Source organism: Scatophagus argus, chromosome 19, assembly GCF_020382885.2.
Source record: "Scatophagus argus isolate fScaArg1 chromosome 19, fScaArg1.pri, whole genome shotgun sequence".
Lineage (NCBI taxonomy): Eukaryota > Metazoa > Chordata > Actinopteri > Scatophagidae > Scatophagus > Scatophagus argus.
In genome coordinates this window covers 6039143-6061235 of record NC_058511.1, presented here as the reverse complement: position 1 = coordinate 6061235, position 22093 = coordinate 6039143, and the positions used below count along the sequence as shown (strand labels likewise).

The following is a 22093-nucleotide window of genomic DNA, read 5'->3' as shown; positions in this document are numbered from 1 at the left end:
GGAAACCAATATCCGGGCAGGACTTTTCAAAGTAATATACCGCGGAGTCACTAACTACAGTAACTTGCGGATACAATGTCATGTTTCTTGTATCAGCAGCTAGACTTTAGTCAGTCTGTTCGTTAGTTAGTTAGTTAGTTGCAGTTGACTTTGACTGATAAATTTTACATCACGTAAATAAACATCACGAATAAAGACAAATGAATTTGCTCTAAGTTTTTGTTTAGTAATTTTACCGTAACATTTTGTGTGATCCCTTGGTGAGTTTAAGTCATTCAGTTGTTATTATAAAGTATATTTGACTACTTTAACCAAATGAAAAAAGAAAAACTCAAAGTTTCCAGTTTAGTGTTTGGCAAGCTATGCTTTTAGTCTAAGTTGTCATATAATAAGCCACTTTTGTCTGTGGATCAAATGGATTCTTTTGTGTATTTTCTGCTTAAATTAATTATAGGTTTAATTTTTATGTAAAAATGCATATAAACCGCGTTCCCACTTCCGTGTCAACATTTAGTCATTTTGATGTGCACTAATTTAAATCCAGTGGCTGTATTCCTCACGATTAACTACTGTTTGTTTAGTGGTTGACCACTGGGTCACTTATTTTGAAGGCACGGTGGACTGGTTTCCTGATTGTGCCTGGCTCTCGCTGGCTGATTTGACTGTGGCTGATGCAGAAGCCGACGGGAGTAGGATGGAGAGGAAGCTGCAGTGCGCACACCAGTGTCGGGTTACTGTACTGCAGACCCGGAGTCTGACAGGCCTGGCACCACCGGGCACAACTCCTCCCCCGAGGGGTGCTGCTCTGCCTGACCTTCACACTGACACAGCATCGGTGCAGGGCACAGCCTCTCGGGCTCCATCCTATACACAAGTGTTATGGCCCTCAGTCCTCCCTCATGTCCACAGTGATCGTGTTAACCTATCGCGCTCTGCTCCATCTGTTACGACCTCTAGAATTACACCTCTCATATTTCTCAACATAATCAGCATAGTTAGATTCTTTCTCATTTGAATGATAAGCGAAAGCGAATAGTTTTCATATCCAAATTTTAATAATCTTGCTTGATAATGCTGGTGCAGCTTTGTTCACCAGGTGGAGCAGACCGGGAGCTCACATGAGCCCGTCACTGCTCAGATGTCCAGCTCAGACAGATTTTCCAAACTATGATGTTGACAGTTTCTATCTGTCAGTGGGAATGGAGAGGTTATTATCTATAATACACACAGAAAAGGGCCTCCTCTGTCTTGCAGAGCTTTTGTTTAGTTCTAACAACAGTTTAAGCGTAGCTGTGTATGACAGATTGACAGGGAGAGAAAAAGAGAGTTCACATTGGATAAAAAAAAAATGCTTACACAGTCGCATTGTGGGGACAAAAAACTGGTGCAAATTATCCCTGTGATGGTTTACACCACGGTAATTACGGTATTTAGAGTAAGGCGTGTATTCTATTAAGACGTGCAGTGGTAATGGTTATGGTTAGGGAAAAGCCCCAGGGAACGTCATTGCATTGCATTGCCAAGTGACAAAAACAAGCGTGTGAAGTAGAGCAACGACTCAGAAAATGAGTATTTTCATAATGACAAAGGAAGTGGTTTAAAAAAAAAAGTGAAATTTCAGAACCAGGTAGAAAGTAAAACCAAAACACTGGGGTAGCTGTTGTAAGAGCCATTACAGGAAAACATAGCAGAATGTTGGTTTCACTGACTGATGAACAAAATTAAAAAGTAGCATGAGAGCAGTAAGCTGTTGTCGCCTAAAGTCTAACTGATAGGATGAGTATGAATACGACCTTCCAGTCGCCTGACACAGCCCACATTTACAACTCTGCCCAAGTCAGCTTTCGGAGAAGTCAATCATTTATACACCATAAAAGTTGGCCTGCATAGCTGTCTCAGTGCAAAGCTCATCCATTTTCATTTGCTTGTGGCATTTAGGGACATCCGTAAAACACACAGCAGTAAACACAGAATGTAATCACCCTCTGCTGTCTTCCTGTGGAGATCTGCTTATTCAGTAATTCACAGTCACGGCTCAGGTGACATGAAGCTCCTTTTAATTTGAGCTGATCATCAGAAACATACTCATACATGAAGATAATATTTGTCATATGTTTTTTTTTTTTTTTGGTCAGCAATCCTGCCACAGCAGAAGAGGAATATTAGAGCAATGGCTTTCATTTAGTATTAATAAACATTAAAAATTGACCCTAACTGGGGTCAAGTATGTTTCCAAGCAGAAGGAAAGGAAAAGAAAGAGCTGCCAAGGGCTGGAAGTGTGTGTGAATGCTGTGTGTGAAACAGTAAACAGGCTTTCAGGATACCATTGAACATGTAATTTAGTGTATTACTCTCTTTGAACTGCTGTACATGGATGCTTTCTTGTCCCCCTCCTTTCAGTCTCACTTGAGAATTAAGCCACTGAATCAAATTCATAATGCCCAGAGGCTCGTTATTTATTGTTGCTTCTCCATCCATCTTTGAGAAAAAATCCATCCCTCCTCTGTGAGGTTTCACTCCGAGCTCCGGAGCTGAATCACAATAACAACCCCCACCTACATTTGGTATATGCACATATTTTCCAACTTACTTAGTGGTTTTGGCTGCTAAAGACGACGCAGTATCGCCATCGTGTGGTACAAAGGCCACAGTGCGCTGTCTCTGAGAGGGGAAGGGATAAACCAGGCGGAGACATTTTCTTGGTGATGCAGATGCTAGTTCAGAGGGGAAAAATGACTCACAAGACATTTCAGTTTGGTGTTGTTCCCAGGGAAATGACTCATGGGTTACATAGAATTGTTGCTAGCATGCATGCATGAAAAACACCCAGTGTACACGCGCTGATGCAGAGAAACACCTGCCCCCTCAACCCCCACAGAATTTTATCAGTCAGCTACAATATCATTCAGAGTGTTTTTCTCAGGCAGAAGCCAGTCGATCACTCCTGACCTTTTTGTCTTTGCTGACCTTTTACAGATTGAGACACTGTGAAAGAGTTTCCAAAGGAGAACATGTGAACTCTATTCACCTGATTGAAGGAAGCGCCAAATGTCTGATGCTGCAGCATGTGTGCAAATGTGTGTGTTAATCAGACTGAATTAATATTGCGAGATGTAAGATAAGATAAGATAAGAACTTTATTGATCCTGCAGGAAATTGTTGTGCCAGGGTTGCAATACAGAGAGGCAAACTAAAGTATCGAGTAATCACACAAAATCTAAAATAACAGAGTAATATAAAAAATAACCGAGTACTATAAAAAAATAACAGAGTATATACATGACATAGATAACGGCAGATAAGGTGCAGAATGGAACGGATAAGGTGCAGATACAATCTTAAAGTGTTCATAGTAGTGCAGGATACATTATTATTGTCCTATGTGGGGAAAAGGGATGAGTTGAAGAGTTTGATAGCCACAGGGAGGAAGGACTTCCTGTGGAGTCTCAGTCTACGACTGAAGGTGCTGCGGTAGGATTCCAGTGTGGCATGCAGGGGGTGTGACTTATTGTTGAGGATGTTGAGCAGTTTCCTCAGCATCCTCTGCTCAGACACCTCTGCCAGAGAATGCAGTTCCACTCGCAGGACAGAGCCAGCTCTCCTGATGAGCTTATCGAGCCTGTTGGCATCAGCTGTCTTCACCCTGCTGCCCCAGCACACCACAGCGTAGAAGATGACACTGGAGACCACTGAGTGGTAAAACATCTGCAGCATTGTTCTGCAGACATTAAAAGACCTGAGTCTCCTCAGGAGGAAAAGGCGACTCTGCCCTTTCGTGTAGAGGGCATTGGTGTTGACTGTCCAGTCCAGTCCAGCAGTCCACAATGTCCACCTCAGTACCCCTGATGTTGATAGGGTTATGTGGGGAGAATTCTGAGGCCTGCACGAAGGCTGGCACAAATGCATACTGGGGGGTGCAGAGTGTCACTTTTCATGCCACGCTGTGATTCTCATGCGATGACACGGAAACAAAAGGGAACACAATAATTAAAATATCATTAGAGTGTCATTAGAATATCATTACCATATTAATTTGCAGCACTTGAGAGGGAATGCATCATCATGGCAGTTGTTAAAATGAATTCCGCACTACAGCACATTTCATAAAATGTATGACACGTTGATGAAGAAATATATCAAATTCAGCCTTACATTCACAATGAGCTGACATAAATTCTTGCCAGGGAGCTTTGTGGTTGAAGAGCGTTTTGGGGATTGTAACATCAGCATTCAAGTGATGTAATTAGCAAAGCAAGATCTCGGAAACTTAAACAACTCTTTATGCAAAACAATTCCCAGAGTAGTCTGAGGCTTAATACCTGGAGGAATGGCAACAGATTGGAATATTAAGTATGCTCCAACTGTTAATATTGTTAGATTGATTGTTGAGTGTTGCACTGGCATTTAGAAGCCCTATTTAACATAGAGATTTACTGTATTACACTCAGTTACTATAGAGCAGTAAATGGTGAGAGCTTACCTGTGTTATTACTGTACAACAGCAGCAGTGCAGGGCTGACTGGTCTGACCTTTGGAAAAAAAAAAATTAAAAGAAAGGAGAATATAACAAGGATGGTTTTTTAATTAAGTTAGGATGTGTTTTAGAATAAGGTCAGAACCGATAAAACAACTTTAACCCCGAATACTGATGGAGTCAGCGGCACAAACTGAAAATTGTTATGAAATTGTAACTCTGTAGTAGAAGTATTATTATGACTTAATTGTGAGCATAGCAAAAGGTCAAGCCTGCTGTTAATGATGTTGGTCTTATGAGGAATCTGTAGCATGGGCTTCAAGGGTATCGACCCATGGAAACCCTCTCCATCCTAAAGAAGCTGGGTTTCAGTCGAGGGTGAAGACTGGTTTGTTTCAACACACAGCAGTTACATAGTAGAGAGAAGATAATAATTAGAAATAATTATCCATCCTTGCTGGTCCATTTCCTGTATTTCATCCCAAACCCTCATCCCTCCTTTCACTTTTTCCAAGAGTAATATTGCACTTAATCATAAGAGGCTGAAGTTATTGGAATGGCAATGAGCATAGAGCAGGGCCGCCTGAACGGGGCCCACAGGTGAAATCTGGCCTGCCATAAGGTTCAATCTGGCCTATCAGATGCTTCTGCTGTGTGTTAAAAAAATACATAAATCACTGTTCATATGTTTAGGCTTATTTCTTGTGAGGTATTGATGCTAGGTAATGTTAGCTCTTGCTAGAGACAGCAGTCGCGTGAAGAAAGCAGTGCCGTCAACTCACCTGTGCAACCAGCTAGTTAACTGGCGCACCCTTGGGAGAGCTTTTCAAGTTAGCACAAGAGTAAGCTAATATCAAGGTAAAATCTGCTCAGTGAATTTTATGGCTTCTTCTGCACAGGAAGAGAAAGAAAAAACCCCTGCTTCAGGATGAGAGAACTCGCTCTGTTATGGCCTCTTTAATGTTTATTGCGGATTTAATGAGCAAAGCGACAGTTTGTGATTCTGTATCATCACTGCTTTGCTGATTGGTTAGTGAGCAGCTTTCTGTATTTAGTTGCAATTTGTGAAGCGCTGTTGCCAGGTAGTATAATTTAGGTCTCATGCAGGTGTGAAACTGATGGAAAAAAGATGTTGTGATTCATCAGAAATACATGATGATAATTGATTTACTGGTGTGCATTTAGTGAGGCTGCAGCTGATTAAATCCTGTACAGACGTTCAGGTGCTTGTCGATGTCAGTCAGCCATCTTGAGCACTAATGTTATTGTATATTAACATTTGATGGGATGATGATAGGATTATATTGTGTTTCACAAAATTCCGTTTGCAGCTTAATTATTTGAGTTTTTTGATGTAATCAATGTTGTGTGTGACTTTGCTGATTTTATACTTGACACTAAAGTACTTAATGCAAAATGGCAAGTTGTGTAAGATATGATATGATACACGCCAATGTAGGGTATAAATTTGAGAATGGATTTTTATATGATTTTAGTATCTGTTGTCAGGTATTTAATTTGGTGGATAAGCCAAGAATATACTTAACGGTCTGGTTATTTGATACACAAAGCTTCCTAATTAATTATGAATAAAAATGAACACATCTGGATATGAATAGTGTTTTCATAATATACTGATACACAAATTATGCTGTATCATTTCATTACATTGTATTTACTTTGTGCCTTCAATGGCACTTCAGACCCTGAGGTATTTTCTGCGCATGTCAAGAATTTCATGCCACATTTCATGGTATAAAAGCATTTAAATGCAGCATGTGATCCCTGGGGGTCTAGAGTTGAATAGGACAACTTGTTTGTGACCCCAGTTCATGCTTTTCCTTAATTTTTATGAAGGTGTAATCCTTTGGGGGTGGGATGGTCTTCACATGAGACTCGTTAAATGGAAGTCATTAGACTCACATGAATGTGGACTCACATGAATAAAGCCGTGAACCGCCCCTGAAGTTCATGTGAGCACAGCAGGGTAAGTAACCAGCGACTGGTGTCACATTTTCTCATTCTGCTCTGTCCTCCTCTACTCTTTCAAACCATTTGCCTTCGCTTTCTGAAATGAAATAGTCCACTGTCCTCCTGGTACAGACTGCTGAATTATAATCTGAGCAGGGAGCCCTCACGAGTAACACATGAATGCTGGAACTCGGGAAAAGATTTTTAAGGGAGCAGATATTGTTACCTTGTTGATGCAACATGTACAGCCAGGTTCTGAATGTATAATGACTTCTATATACCTACAGTCTTTTCAGTCTTGATTAAAATACTTCATCTCACATTGGTCTGGTACAATAAAACAAACACATGAATTTCTGGCACAATAAATATCCACAGTCCCTGTTATGCCACAGGGCATGGTGCTCTGTGAATTATTCAGGGTTTTCCTTCATAATAGCGCCACAGCCACCTCACATACAAGCAACCTCTAGTAGGTACTAGTCCCCACGTGTTCCTACTACAGCTGTAAAACAGCTATCAGCAAAAAATACGGTTTGGGATTTGCACCAAATGCATTTTATGTACAGCAAACTGCTTTTGGATGCAGAAGCAACTTTTGAGAAAGTAAACAATAGATGGCAGTGTAGCATCATGTCTAAACAGCATTTGTCTGCTCATAATCCTGAGTATCACAGTAAATCCAACAGGCTACAGCAGCATCTATACATGTTCATGTTCATATTTGAACAGCGTTTTCTGGTGGACTGTGTGCATGCATTATACTCTGTGAAATTCTATTCTGTGCACTCAGTAATACCAGTTTACCTTACTGCTTCATGGTCATGTACATTACCTCGCGAGGGCTGCAGCACGAGGGCGTGTAAATCTTGCTAAGTGGTTTTAAACTGACCGAGAAGGAGATGCCCTCACATACATTCTGCAGCCACAGGGGGCTCGTCATCATGTCTGCGGCGCTTCCAGCAGGTGTCACTGAAACCTCAACATAGCTCACTGCAAAATACCTCTGTGACCATGCCTTCATCTCCGTCCACGCGCACCGCTTCCCAGCACCACCATCATTATCGTAATCATCATCATTGTCAATATCCTTCTGCAAATAATGTAGGAGTTTGTCATGGTGGCATCCTCACATCTACATATGGTACAAAAATGGCAGGATTACAGAGGTGCAAAAAGATTAAGTTTGTGGTAATATGCAGGCAATATCACAATAAATACACTAAAAATGATCACACAAAGCCAATACACTATATAGACAAAGTGTATTGGGACACCTGACCATTACACCAACAGGGACTTTAATGACCTCACATTCTGAACACACAGACAGCTTTGCAGCAATAACAGCTTCCACTCTTCTGAGAAGGCTTTCCACAAGATTTTGGAGGGTTTGCGTGGGAATTTTTGTCCATTCATGTTGGACCAAAAGCCTCCATTCCAGTTCATCCCAAAGGTGTTGGATGGGGTTGAGGTCAGGACTCTGTGTGGGCCAGTCAAGTTCTTCCACGCCAAACTCATCCAACCATGTCTTTATGGAGCTTTGCTTTGTGCACTGGGGCACAGTCATGCTGGAATAGAAAAGGGCCTTCAACAAACTGTTGCCACGAAGTTGGAAAGCATAGCATTGTCCAAAATGTCTTGGTATGCTGAAGCATTAAGATTTCCCTTCACTGGAAGCTGAGCCCAACCCCTGAAAAACAACCCCATAAAGAGATGTGTCTGGATATTTATGTCCATATAGTTATAGTGTAGGTCAGTGGTAGTGTTGAAGTGGTCTTTGTTTTTTTAATTATTATTATTATTTTATTTTGTTTTTCTGTTTAGTGCTCCAACTAACTATTCTTTTTAGTTAATCAATTAATTAAATAAAATGCCTTTTCTGATTATTGTCTACAAAACATCCATCAGTACAAGGTAAAATCTTCCCCTAACCCTAAGCCTAATTTAAAAGATGCCCACTTTATTGTCAAATAAGATAAAGAAAAATAACAAATCCTCACATTTGAGAAGGTGGAGCAAAGGAATGTTGAATTAATTAATGCAGATTAATTTTCCGTCAAGGAAATAATCAATTAAGGGTCTAAGTGTTCCAGCTGTCATTTTGCTGTAGTGAATACCCGAAACTTATTTGTGACTGAGACAAAGTAACACTTTACAATTTGATTACACAAAAGAAACATTTTAGCCACTGAATCGACAGTGTTGGAATAAGATACTAACGGCACTAAAATTGACTGTAGACCAATTTATTGGTAGATGAACAACAACAGTAATTGGCAATAACTCTTACAGCTTCTCAAACATGAGGATGTTTTCTGTTTTACATAATTTTAGTGATGGTTTTGCACTGTTGAGAGATGAAATTAGGCATTCAAAAAGTTTTTCTGACTTTTGACTTGCTAAATAATAAATCAGCAGAATATATTAATTGAAAATGTTAGCTGCAGCCTTAAGTGCAAAGAATAAGAATTCTGTCACCCCTCTGTAAAGTAAAGCTGTGCACACTTGCTGTGTTGCCTCATTTCACCACTCGTTTATGAGGGTTCATTAATTGTACTGATGTGTGGCAAGTTCCCACAGTATGTTCATTTTCAATGCTCATTTCCCAGGCTTTCCTGTGCAAACTCCGTTATGTGATTCACACCTTTACTTCTCATAAAAGCTGCTGAGTCACATGGCTTTGCACTGCAGAGTAAATGTAGTGAATGACTGTGTTACACACTGCTGCACAATACCTCGAGGTCAAAACTTTTCAGTATTTGAACTAAGCTGAGAGATTTCAAGGTTTATGACATGTGATTTCAAGAGCCCTACACTGGCAGTGAAACCGACATCTGCTCCCAAATTGTTGTACCTGTACCGCTTCATGTTTGATGGCAGTACCTGTGTTTACTGTCACGAGCTAGGTCAAATCACTCTAGTTCTTCCATCTGTGGCCGAGCCTGACATTTAGACTTAATGAGAAAGTAAAGCTGCGCAACTATGAAACTCATCAGCGCCTACACTGAGTTTTAAAATGCCACCAATTTGACTGCATTGTAAAACAAGTACGCAAGGTCGAGCTGTGTACATAAGGGCATTTTCCAAATCAGGTACCGCACTCAGCCTCGAGACTTGTCTTGGTGCAAAAAAGATTGTGCTAAGGCACCATCTCATACTCGGCATGTCAAGTGGAGATTTAAATTGAATCCTGGTGGTTGAGATTGTCACAAATGTGCAGCCGTTAAAGAATGTGCTGAAGAGGAGCTGGCTGAGTGACTATTCTAATTTGCGAGATAGTGGGTTATCTGGGAGATCTCTTGCTGTAAATGGGAGGTGCAGCGGCAGCGACTGGTTGGAGAGATATCGTTCATATTGTGTGCACTGTGTGTGTGGCAGGCATCAGCGTTTACTGCATGCCTGCGTAGGTTGAAGACTGTATGAGCAAACTCCGGAGCTCTTGGAAAGCAATGTGAAAGTATTTATTTTTAAGAACTTCAAAATGCTCCGTATTTGGTAAAGAAGATGTGTAAGAACTAAAACGAGTCACTTTGACTTTTAACTGTTTTTACAGTATCAGAAACACTGTGTGATAAAATAGATTGAAGCAAACAATGAAAAAAAACAAAACAAAACAAAACAAACATAATATGATACTTATACTAAACTACTAAACTAAGCATTTATTGCAACTTTTAGTGCAAGGAACTATTTTTAAGGAACTAAAAGGCTACTTCAGCTTGCTGTTGTCAACATTTCCATTATGTTCCAGACACCCAAGACGATTAGGAAATTTAGTCCACTGACGTATGAAAAAGCGACAGCTGGTTTTATGATTACACCATATAAAGCAAAAGCAAAGTCGTGTGCTTTCTTCTGTAACTCCATGTCGATGTGTCAAAGCACAATGACCAAAAAAATCTAAAAATGGAATAAAAAAATGTTCACCACTGCGAGCCTAGCTAGTGCTATGTAAACAGCCCGCTCAGCCCAGTGTTACAATCAAATGTTCAGAATCATAAAACTTTTCATAACATTTCATAAGCACCCCTTTGGTTTCAAACTATTCCACCTATCAACAGTTGTTGGTGGTATTGTGCCAAGAAAAAAATAGCAAAGCACCACCAAAAGGAAGAAATGAAATGACTTCAAGCCCCTTGTAAACATGGTGCAGGTTTCAAAATATTTAAAAAATCTGCATTTGGAAAGCACTATGATAAATGATCCTTAATAAGCCACAAAGATCCACATAATGTGATGAGAAACCCCGAATGCATTTAACAGTGTGCTCACGAGAAAACTTCACAGGGTAGATTTAAAGACATCCTTTGCTACCACAGTAAGAAAATGCTATTTAAACCCCATGCTTTTACTTCAGTAACATCTATCATACACTCTAGATTAGACAAGCAGAAACCACTCCTCTAAACCTTGCCACAGCACTGATTGTACCAAACCACCCTCGTCTTATTTCCATGACTTAGCCAAATGGCCAGCTGAGCACGAACCAACAGAAAATGAATTGAAACTGTGTTTGATTTTCTTTCAGCACACACCCGAGCATAAACCCACGCACAAATAAATCCTCCATACAGACCACTCAGCAACCTTAAAATCACACTGAAGGCTACACAACTAAAGCACAACACACCTAACAATTTCAGAGACAGAGACACACAGAGACACAGCAGCTAAATAGACGTCAGAGTTGCCACGTGTCTCATTTTCCCCTGCTATCCGTCCTACGTTAATGATAACACACCCAGCGTGACAAGCAACGGTGGCCATGCTGGTTTCAGTCTGCTCACCAGCAGGATTGAAGACAGGACTTCTAGCTCGCTGATGTTTATGTTAAAGACAACACAAAGCAGAATAATGACAAGCCACCCACAGAAATGTAAATCAACGCGAAGGTAGAGAGGTGCAAGTTTGTGAGACTGCAAATTGACTCTGATGCATTTGCAGGGACAGCATACAACACGCTGGTATTAGGATTATCAAAGCGACTTGGCCGACTTTCATTGCTGCCAAAAACAAAGGCATGACTCCACATGACAAATGGACATACTCTGAGCAAACACAAAAGCAAAAGCAAAAGCAAAACCCTGGTACCAAACCACAGTGACTCAGCACAAAGCGGGAGTGTGTGGCGTAAGCGTATGCAAAGTCAATGGAGGATGAAGCCGTAAAGATGTCGATGGCGGCCGTCATCGCGCCAGCCTCGTTTGGCAAGGGCGTCTCCTCCCTCTGACTAAGGAGAGAGATCACTCAATAAAGCTGCACGGCAATCTGGAGCCTAAATTGAGCCACGTCCCGGCCTCTGACAAGATGAATTCACTTAATAATGAGAGCATTGGGGATTTATGGGTAATGGCGAGGTGAGCCCCGTCTCACAACGGGCACCGGCTCTTAATTCCGGCCAAATATCCTGACTCACGCCCTCTCTGTGGATGTTCGCAGTCATGCACGCAGCACCTTTCCAATCTGTCTGCACTGCTCAGCACCAGTGATGGCAGTCCCTCTGAGGAAGCCTGTCCTGCTCTACATTTGAAAAGGCCCTGTTGCCAATAAGACAGAAGAAATATTTGGCTGGCCTTGGAGGAGAAATAACTCTCTTCTGTTTTCACTTGCTAGCCTTTGAACACTCCACGGGTATCAGGAAAGTGGGATAGGTGGAACACACATTTGCTAAATATATTAAACATTGATCATACCCTTAGGAAATGCATTCCGTCTGGATAATGCTGTGTTCAGGCACTAGAAATAAATAGTTTTTCCTCCTGAGAATGGTTTCTCATCACAGCGAAACGGTTTGAGAGGAGATACCCTGCATGTTAACGCCGTAAAGGAACATGCCCCAAACAGGTGGTCGCGAACCCCCCGAGGAATCGCAAGATGTTGGGAGAGATAGAGAGGTAGCAAGATGATTAATAGGATAGGAGAATAGAAAAATATTAAAGATTCACAGAATTTGATTACTTTTTAGTAGTTAATCTATTCCTTGCTTAATTTCCCCTTGTCTAGTATTTGCAAGACTTTGGGATGCTCAATGCTGTTGTTATCCGTGTAATTTCAGCATGGAATCAAAACCTAAAACCACAAACTGCCACTTTCACATTTCTGTTTTGTGTGAAGGTTAAACAAACGAGACAGAACACGCTGAACTAAACTGAGATATTTCACTCTGGTACAATCATTTCCCAAAAATGCTAAACTATTCCTTTAGGAGGTCACATCAAAAACAAACGCTGGGAACCACTGGCTTATAGGCAACGTGTTCATCTTCGGGGTCGTACAACAGAAACACACAACCAGATGCATTTCCTGCCTTTGTCTGACTTTGAGAAAAGATGTTAATATTGATGGTGGAGAGCAACAGGCAGGGAGGCCACAGCAGGAGTCTTCACTCATTACTGCGGCTCGGACAGACGGGATCGGTGTTTACTGTGAGCGGAGCGGTATCATTGCCTACAACTTCCCCCCATGCTGCTTCGTGTTGTATATAAGTCACACATGGAGCCCATGAAAGAGAAAGGAACACCGGAAAGTGTGTCTGTATTCATGTTATAGGAATATTATGAATAATTGTGTTTCGTGAACACCCAGTGTTTCATTACAAACACATGATGGATTGGAGTCCTGGTGAAGACTGCAGATGAAAACTGCAGTTCCATTTTTCTCACCCTGCCTTAACCATGGTAAATGAGTCCTGGTTCACAAAGGGAGGCTGCCCCGCTGCTCGGCCTCGCTGGGCCCTGCCGCGCTCCACTGGCACCCGGACTCGCCACTCAAATTTTTATTTTTTTTTTCATTTTCCAATGCGGCCAGGAGCCAGTTGGCTTTATTGGAGTTTTTAAAAGCTATAGCCTCAAACATTCATCCTCCGTCTCAACACGTTCTAGACAGTTTCCCTTTTTCTCTCGCCTCACTTCATCTTCATTTCTTGCTCACCTCCCTCTCTGTGTGCTCTAGACTTGTTCTCTTTCAGAACGTCCCTATTCTCCCGTTCTCCATTTTTCCCTTAATCCTCCATCTTATCCCCAGAGCTCACTCCAGTGGTTCAGTTTTGCCTAGCTTCTTCTAAACCCCTCTCATACAGACAATCAACACTGCCAACACAAATGCAGTTTTCAGCCATATTAAATTGTCCTCCTTCCTTCTTTCACACTGAAACAAAGTCCTTAGAGTGCTGCGGGCCTGCCCTCATCTACTTAGATTTAATTTAGGCTTCACAAAATGATACAAACATACAGCTCGGGTGTCTGACTCATGTCGACTGAAAGACCTGAGACTGGAGAGACTGGCCTCAATTTTGTTCCTGCGCTTTATTATTATTCTGCTGGCAGCATGTCCCAGGGCAAGGTTGTGGTCAGCGACTCTGTGGTGCTCCAACAAAATAATTACAACGGAAAATTGGAGAAACCACAATCAATGGCAGATGAGGTGCATTAGTCATGGTTATTCTTTCAATTTGACTCAGCTCTGTGCTTTTATGAGAATGTGTGCTCACATTTTGCACACTCATTAACGCCATTGAGGATTTATTCTATGGATCACACAACATAGGGCTGTTTTTCCTCTGATTCCAACCCAATTACCACTAGAACTTGAAAGTGACATAAGGACACAGTATATATATATAAACTGTGTCCTTATGTCTCATATATATATATATGAGACAAGATCTGTCCCCAGTAGAATTGCCTAGTGGTGTATTTCTATATCATTAGCGGGGAATATGTCCAAATTCTGCACAGTGGCATGTCATTTCCCCTTGCCTGGGGAAATGAGCACATCTGTGGGGGGTTAGAGGCTCTCGGCGAGGCAAACAACGCAGCATCTGTGTTCTTGGAGATGCATATCCGCAACGAATAAGGCTGCTTCAAAACCCCAATGGATCCCTTAAAAAGAGAGACAAATTGGAATGCAATTTGCTGGATGAATTGGGATGATAATTCTGCGGGAAATTAGCTAAATGCAAGTATGAATCAAAGCTTTGTAACTAATTTAGCCCTTATGCCATCAGTAATATTCTACTGAAATAAATGTTGCTATGGTTGCTTTTCAGCTTTCTGCATTGTTCGTTTCATCGTGAGGGAGCCATCTTTCGGTGCTGTTGCCCTGACATGGAAATGAGCTACTTCTGATTCAAGATACAAAATGGCCTGTGTTAGTTTTAGTCTCTATTAACTCTGACTTGGACGTTATTAGTGTTGGTATCTATACTCTTTGTTGTTTCACATGTCATTTTCACAATCATCATCATATATGCCATTGCGTCATTTACTCCTCCTGCTGATCAGCAACAGCATAAAAGCATGGATGAGTAATAATAATGATACAATCTAGTTTCAAAATATTTTGGGCCAAATGCCCCAATTAGGTACTGAATGTTGTTTTGGGGTCCTTTCAGAAGATATTCACACAGAATGCTGTTGAGAGACAATCTCAAGTAATGCGGTTTGATAGATTAATCTGTTATACAGGCCTAGAAAATACTGAGGTCACATGTAAACCAGCCCTGCAACTCAACTGCTTCAATGTCAAAACACAGTCAATGAAATCAGATGCTCAACAATAAACGTTGGGGGGGGGGGATAACACTGCAAGAAGTCATTGATTGCAAGTTTATTGATTTATAGCCACAAGTGTACAAGTTCCATGTAATACCGTCTAGGTCTTAATTACTGCACGACAATTTCACAACCCCCTCAGTAGCAGAGAAAAGTGGTGCGCCGATGAAATTTTTCTTTTTCTGCGAAAGCCTCACATAAACAACCTGTGACTGGTGTTTTTGTACGACTTAACAACATCCACACAGGCTTCGTTAAGCTTTATAATATTAATAGTAACAGACACAGTCACACTACAATCTAAAAGCCTTAAAAATAACACAGAAGGAAACACAACCGTTCTCTCTCACACTGCAGTCATGCTTGTGTTAAATCCCCAAAATACCAAACCAGCGCAGGTGAGAAATAAACCTGTATGATCCTGACAAACATTAGATTCCTCAAAATAACTCTCATAAGGGCTCGTTATTATTAAAAACCTTATTACCTTTTTCATATGTCTTGTCCAACTTCTTTGTCATCATTATTACAGACAGCATATCATCATCATCATCACCATAAATGTCATTAGTCCTGCTATAATATGAGTATTATTACACTGTCACCCTGTTCGCACCCATCATCAAAAAGCCCCTCATGCTGAAGCAGCTCTGAAAGAATCCGAGTAGCAATAAGGATTCAGCTGAGAGCGAATTCCCTGTTAATAAACATACATGTAAACGTTAAAACTTACGAGCAGTTAAATCAACAATAATATAAACTAAGGAGGAGGTTGGGGTGACCGACGGGGCCCGAGGCGTGCAAATGGCGTTGGCATTAGCATATTGGCAGAGGGAGAAGTGTCAGGTTAAAACTGCTGCGCTGCACATCTACATGAATATGACCGGACGTGAATAAGTTGGCCGGTAGCCAAACAGCTGATGAATGAGCCAGAGACTGCGGAGCATGAATGAAACAATCAGCTAATGCAGGAACGTCAATGCTCTGCGCGGATTAACGCCATGCTGCAATCACTGCTAACATTACAATCAGCCTCCACATCATTAACCTCTTCATCATCATCATCATCATCATCAACATCGCGGTGATTTTATTTGGTGAATGACTTCATTTTAAAATGTATGGTTATCTATCAAAGGATGTGGGATTTTGAACCTTAATATAGCAGTAAACAACTCGTTGCTATGGGACGATATCGTCAAACTGACAACAAAGTCACAGTCCCTTTTCAACATGGCGGCCTGGTAAGAAACTTCCTCATATCACAGCTACACAGTACACCAAAATATGTTTTTGAAAACATGTGCGGTTTGATCTGAGCTTGGTGAGCTCCACTTTGAAGCCATACACAAAATGGTGGCCGTTTGGAAACAAACTGACTCGTTTTAAAGTCTAACTTATAAAGCAGTTTTAAGCAAGAAATGAGCTATGCAGCAACAAATTCTTGATTCATTATTTATTGAACAACAAGCATATTTGTTTTGGTCTGAAGAAGAAAGCCTGAATAAAATATATTTGCTTTGATGCCTTATGGTATTTATGTGGCCATGGAGATAATTTTGTTTGATTTGTCCAGGTTTTAAGATGTCTCTCATCCATTATATTGAGCTGGTGGTTGAAATCTCACACAAGACTGCATCATAATCTTGGTAAATTAAACCAAAACTATCTGCAAGGCTAGATACCACATGAGTGAGAAATGTGTTTACTAGTAATTTGGGTGAACTTACCCTTTAACATTTAAAAGAACTAGGTGTTAAATCTGCCCTGCATTAACATTCTCAGCATCTTTATTAGCATTTTTTAATAGCTTCAAAATGATGGCCACTGTGTGCTCATAAAATAGCTTTTCATCCTTGTCCTCGGGCTCTTCATCGTCATCATTATCTTCATCGTCACTGGTATTGCCTCTGATAGTCTGCAGAGGTGCAGAGAAATGAAATGATTTTGCTGCACCATGTAACAAGGATAGTGGTGGAAATGTCAGCGTAAATAGCCCGGAGGAGAAAGAGAACAAAACAAACAGGGGCGAGAGTGAGTTTGATCTGCTATTTATGAAAAAGCAGAAAAACAAAGCAAGACTATGAAATCGATAGCTTCCTAAATCACCTAAGAGAGGGTTAGCAGAGGCTCCCGGGCAGCCCTCCAGCTCAGGGACTGGCAGTTTATGGATCCTCTGTCGCACACACACACACAGAAATGAACGCGCGCACGTGACCTGCAAATCCTGGAAATACACACATCACATCATTTCTGTCTCAAGTAAACACACACCCACTTGCAAAGCTAGAATGCATACCTTTCTTTCTCACAATCAGACACACACAGACAGAAAAACGTACGCCCACACATGTACAGTAATCCCCTCCTTTTCTGTCACACATGCACACACACTCTGACATCCACAGTGACAATCCCCAAACAAAATTTTGAAAGCACGTCTCTCCGACACACAAAAGCACACACAGAGCGCGTCGCACGTCGACACCCACACACACACTCAAACCCCACTTTCACACAGAAAATCATAAACAAACAACCTTTCTCTTTTTATCTTTCCCTCTGCCACACACCCTCAGATACACACACACATATACATACATGAATGCACACACACACGCACAGTTCCGTTCACTTTCACACACACACACACACACACACACACACATACACACGCTCATGCTCACCCACACAAAATCATGAATTGTCTTCTCTCTCTAACACACGCACACACAATCATAAACACCACACAAACAACCCGACCAACTTGCAACACAAATACAAAAACCCAGCTGAGATTGAGTCAGTGCAGTAAGAAAATCTAGTTTCACCCGGATACTACAACACGCTTGTATTTTTGGCTAAAAGCTGTGCGTTGAAATATGACATGAGGGAGGGGGTCGTAAATACCTTCAGTAAACTGCAGCACGGAGATATACTGAGCAAATAAAAATGATGTATTCAAGTTTTGATTGTAACTTGCACTTGTGTACTGTTTACTCACATTCTGGCTATAAATAGCTAAGCTGCAATTTCTTTCTCCTAAATTACCTTTACTGCCACGCTGAGACCCTGCCTTAGTGTTTGAGGAAGTAAGTTTCTGAGCAGAGACTGCACAAAAAGCCAATGAGAGGGGTTTTTTTCTCGTTATTATTAGATAGAAATAATCACTAATCACGTCGAGCTCATCCTTTGTTGTCTGTGTTTGAAGTCTGTGCTGTTTCATGTGTTTGGATGTGTTACTACAGGGACTCCACCGAGGGTTGCCTGTTTGTTTGTTTGTTTCTTTATGCCGTCGGGTTCACTGGCGCTGCTCACTCAGCACTTTGCAAGCCGATGTCGCTGAGTGGTAAAAGGTGAATGCCTGGTCACCAAAGTTTAGGCCTCCCACCAAGGGGAAGCGCTCGATTCATATTTGCAGGCTCATCTGCATACATTATCACGATCAGGGACGACACACAACCAGAGCACGCTTCAACACTCCCTCAGTGGATGGTAATTACAGCCACAGCGCTCGTCACATTCCAGAGAGGCCGGACGAGAAGTGACAGGTTAGAAAAGGAGAGAGGAGAGAGGAAAGAGAAAATGACAGACGAGAGGAAGTGAAAGGGACGCAGCATCAGAGGGAGAGAGAGAGCAGCGAGGAGATTCATACTGCCAAATAAACAAAGGCGGAGGCGAGATGTTTGTTGTGCTGAAGTGATGCTGGGGAAAAAAAAGCAAGAAGCTGTGCCGGTATCCTGCATAATATACTGTATGCTGTAATATCTGCGTGACGGCTGGTAGACGTGCAACTGTGAATAGGGAGAGAGGGATGATGAGACAGAGAGAGTGGAGGGCCAGAGCTGTTTTCTTCTGGGCAGGAGGCAGGATGTGAATACCTAATCAATAGCCATCAGGACTCGGGAGGATTTACTGTCTTGTGCTGCAGGACCCAGACACCCCAAGGCAAGCCAAGCGCTCAGACCAGAGCAATGGAGCATGAACACTCCGGCACAGAGCGCCGCCGTGATACAAACAGGGAGGAGGGTCCACAGAGGACAGAGAGGACAAACAACCTCATTTCTTTTATAATTCTGCCCCCAAACAGCACAAGTTGTGTCGTGCTGCATACAACTGTGCATTTTTAGATTGCAGCTGTTGTATTCCTCAGGTTTTTTGAATATGAGCCCTTGTGAATAGAAACTGTCTTGTCACCCAGCCAGTCTACCAACAACCTCACCACTCCACCTGACTGCAAAATCAAAAATTGATGAATGAGACGAGAACTTGGTTTGTTTACGAGAAAAGTCCACAGGACACCTTTAAAACAAAGGCAACTTTTACTGGCTAATTTGTACAGAAATGCCAAATATATGTTTGTGATTATGCAATTTGTTGTAGTATAAGCTTTGAAGCATCATTATAAAAATAATATCTACGCACTTTGCGAGTAAATGACAAAAAAAATGCTTATTCTGTACCGAGTAGGAGGATATTCATAGCAGTCTGAATACATAGTTCTTAGCAGGGCTGGTGGATTTTGGATTATGCATGATCAGATCGATAATCTTCCAGAGACTGGTAGCATTTATTCGTTGTCAGACAGTGTGGCACCTCTTGTCTGAAGGCAAAGTCTTGAGTAGATTAAGCGAACAGACTACACAGCCTGCTGTGAAAAGTTGACCAAGGCTTAACTTCTAAGCAAAAACATCCCAATGTAAGCTCTGACATACACTATATAAACAAAAGTATTGGGACACCTGATCATTACACCAACAGGGAATTTAATGACATCACATTCTAAATAAAATAGACAGCCCATTCATTCACTGATGTTGGACCAAAAGGCCTGGCTCACAGTCTCCATTCCAGTTCATCTCAAAGGTGTTGGATGGGGTTGAGGTCAGGACTCTGTGTGGGCCAGTCAAGTTCTTCCACACCAAACTCATCCAACCATGTCTTTATGGAGCTTTGCTTTGTGCACTGGGGCACAGTCATGCTGGAATAGAAAAGGGCCTTCAACAAACTGTTGCCACAAAGTTGGAAGCATAGCATTGTCCACCCCCTGAGGTGTGTCTGGACACTTTTGTCTATATAGTGTTTCTGACAAGACAGTGCCTGAAAACCAAACAAAGACTGATGTCTCATGACAGTCAGCCTTTCAAGATATTTTGTTTATTGTTTTAATTTAATGTTTACCCAAATTTGATAGATATGCCTCCTTCAGAACATCCATTGCAATAATGCAACTGTCTTGTGCAGCACTGTGAAGCTTCTGAAATCAAAAACTCCGTCTTTGCAAGTGAACATGTTGATCCCATTCCTCAGTATCCAGTACTGAGAGATGATGTCACTGCTCTGACCACTCAGACCTGTGCAGGTGAGAGCAATTCACAGACTCATAATGTTTTAGGCTTTGTCATTGTGACGCCAAAGTTCATCATCATTTAAGAAAATTCAGTCTTCGTGTCAGTGTTCTTTGTGTTATGAGCTAGGAGAAGCTGTACTTAGTGATAAAAATCTGGATTGCAAGGAAACCCTAATCAGTAAACTATTTCATGCATGAAAAACAATAATTGCTTTCATGATTATGCAGTCTGCATATTTATAGATACAAGCAGGTAGTGCACGTATCACTGATAGTGGTTGTAGATGACGTATGGACCAGATAGTGGAAGAAATTGTCAGTTTTAATCTCTGATCACACATACATTCTCAACCTTCAGAAAGAGGCTGATGTTAAAAGTTTTGTCTTCCACCAGATAACTCGTAATCTGTTTCAACAGAAATCCACTCACCACCAATCAATGGTGACAGGACGAGCTCAAGGGATAAAAATGGAATACAGAACTTGAAGGATGATTTTGTCTGTCTGGCACCAACTCTTGGACGAACAGTTTATAAAAAAACATGTTGTTGTGGGTGGCACAGCATGGCTACCACATAGGTGATAATTACGAATAATTACAGACGATACTGTTTGTTTTCGTGTTGCTCTGCATAATTTTGAGAACAGAAACCAGCTGTTAATCGCTTACTGAAACGTCACTATCTTGAATTTTGAGCGAATGAATCTTCTCTTTACCTTAGGTAAACTGAGATAATTAAGACATCAGGCTTGATGATTGATGTTAACAGTTTACAGTCAGAACCAGATGCTGATGAATTTGTATCAAGCTGCAAACATGCACGCATGTACTGACGCCCTAAGCACTCGCAGACACCCATCTTCAGGCACACGCATAGCTCTCCCCAGAAGACCCCTCAGGCCAAGCCAGAGTGGCCTTGACGTTTATGCTGATCTAGCATGGCAACAGCAGATATTGCTCTGCACTCCCTCTTCATATTGTCTGTGCTCGGCCCGGCACGGTTCACTTATTCACCGCTCCACAGCCTGGCAGCAAATAGACTGTGAACATCCAGACTGTCCATCATGGAGGGGAGTTTGACAGTCCTCTGACAGGCACGCTGAATTGATTCTTCAGACCCGCTGTTTATTTTCGCCTGCCTCGCCAGCCCATTGCTCGGTCCGGTCCGGTCTCTTGCTTGCATGAATTCAAGTTCCAACCACCCACTCGCCACCTCCTCCTCCTCAACGCACCCAGCCTATCCTTGTCACTGCACCCAACAACTGACACTGACAAAATAACAAGGGTACATGTTTCCCTCCTCTGTTTTCCAAAGCTATTTGCAACATGACAATGACTTATGAATGGCAGCAGCTTGGAAAAGGGGAATGTTGCACAAATTGGGGTCCATCGTTCAAACCCACATGCATTATCCAATTTACAAGCCCAACACACACACACACACACACACACACACACACACACATACACAGACACACACCTACACAAGAATCAGGACATCAGGACAAACATTTTACAGATACCCTGACTAACAAACATACACACAAACCGCCAACAGTTCTGTCTCCTGGTAGCAAATATGACAGCAAATGTGTTTTGTATCAATCACAATGCCTGCATCGTGTGTTTTTCCTCAGTGTATATACAGTATAATGAGGACGTCCTTGTAGAAGATGCATCTGCAAACTGTTCACGCACCCATTTGTGCACACTGCGCCTCAATGTTCCCGCTGTTTGCAATT

At 41.7% G+C, this 22093-nt stretch overlaps 1 long non-coding RNA gene across 1 annotated transcript in view; it reads right to left on the bottom strand.

Moving 5' to 3' along the window:
• Positions 1–3819: 3819 nt before the first annotated feature.
• LOC124050928 overlaps positions 3820–22093 on the bottom strand; it is a 118937-nt gene continuing 100663 nt past the window's right edge. Inside the window, exon 4 of the long non-coding RNA XR_006841711.1 lies at positions 3820–4529. This is a non-coding gene — a long non-coding RNA (uncharacterized LOC124050928). The remainder of the gene's footprint in view (positions 4530–22093) is intronic.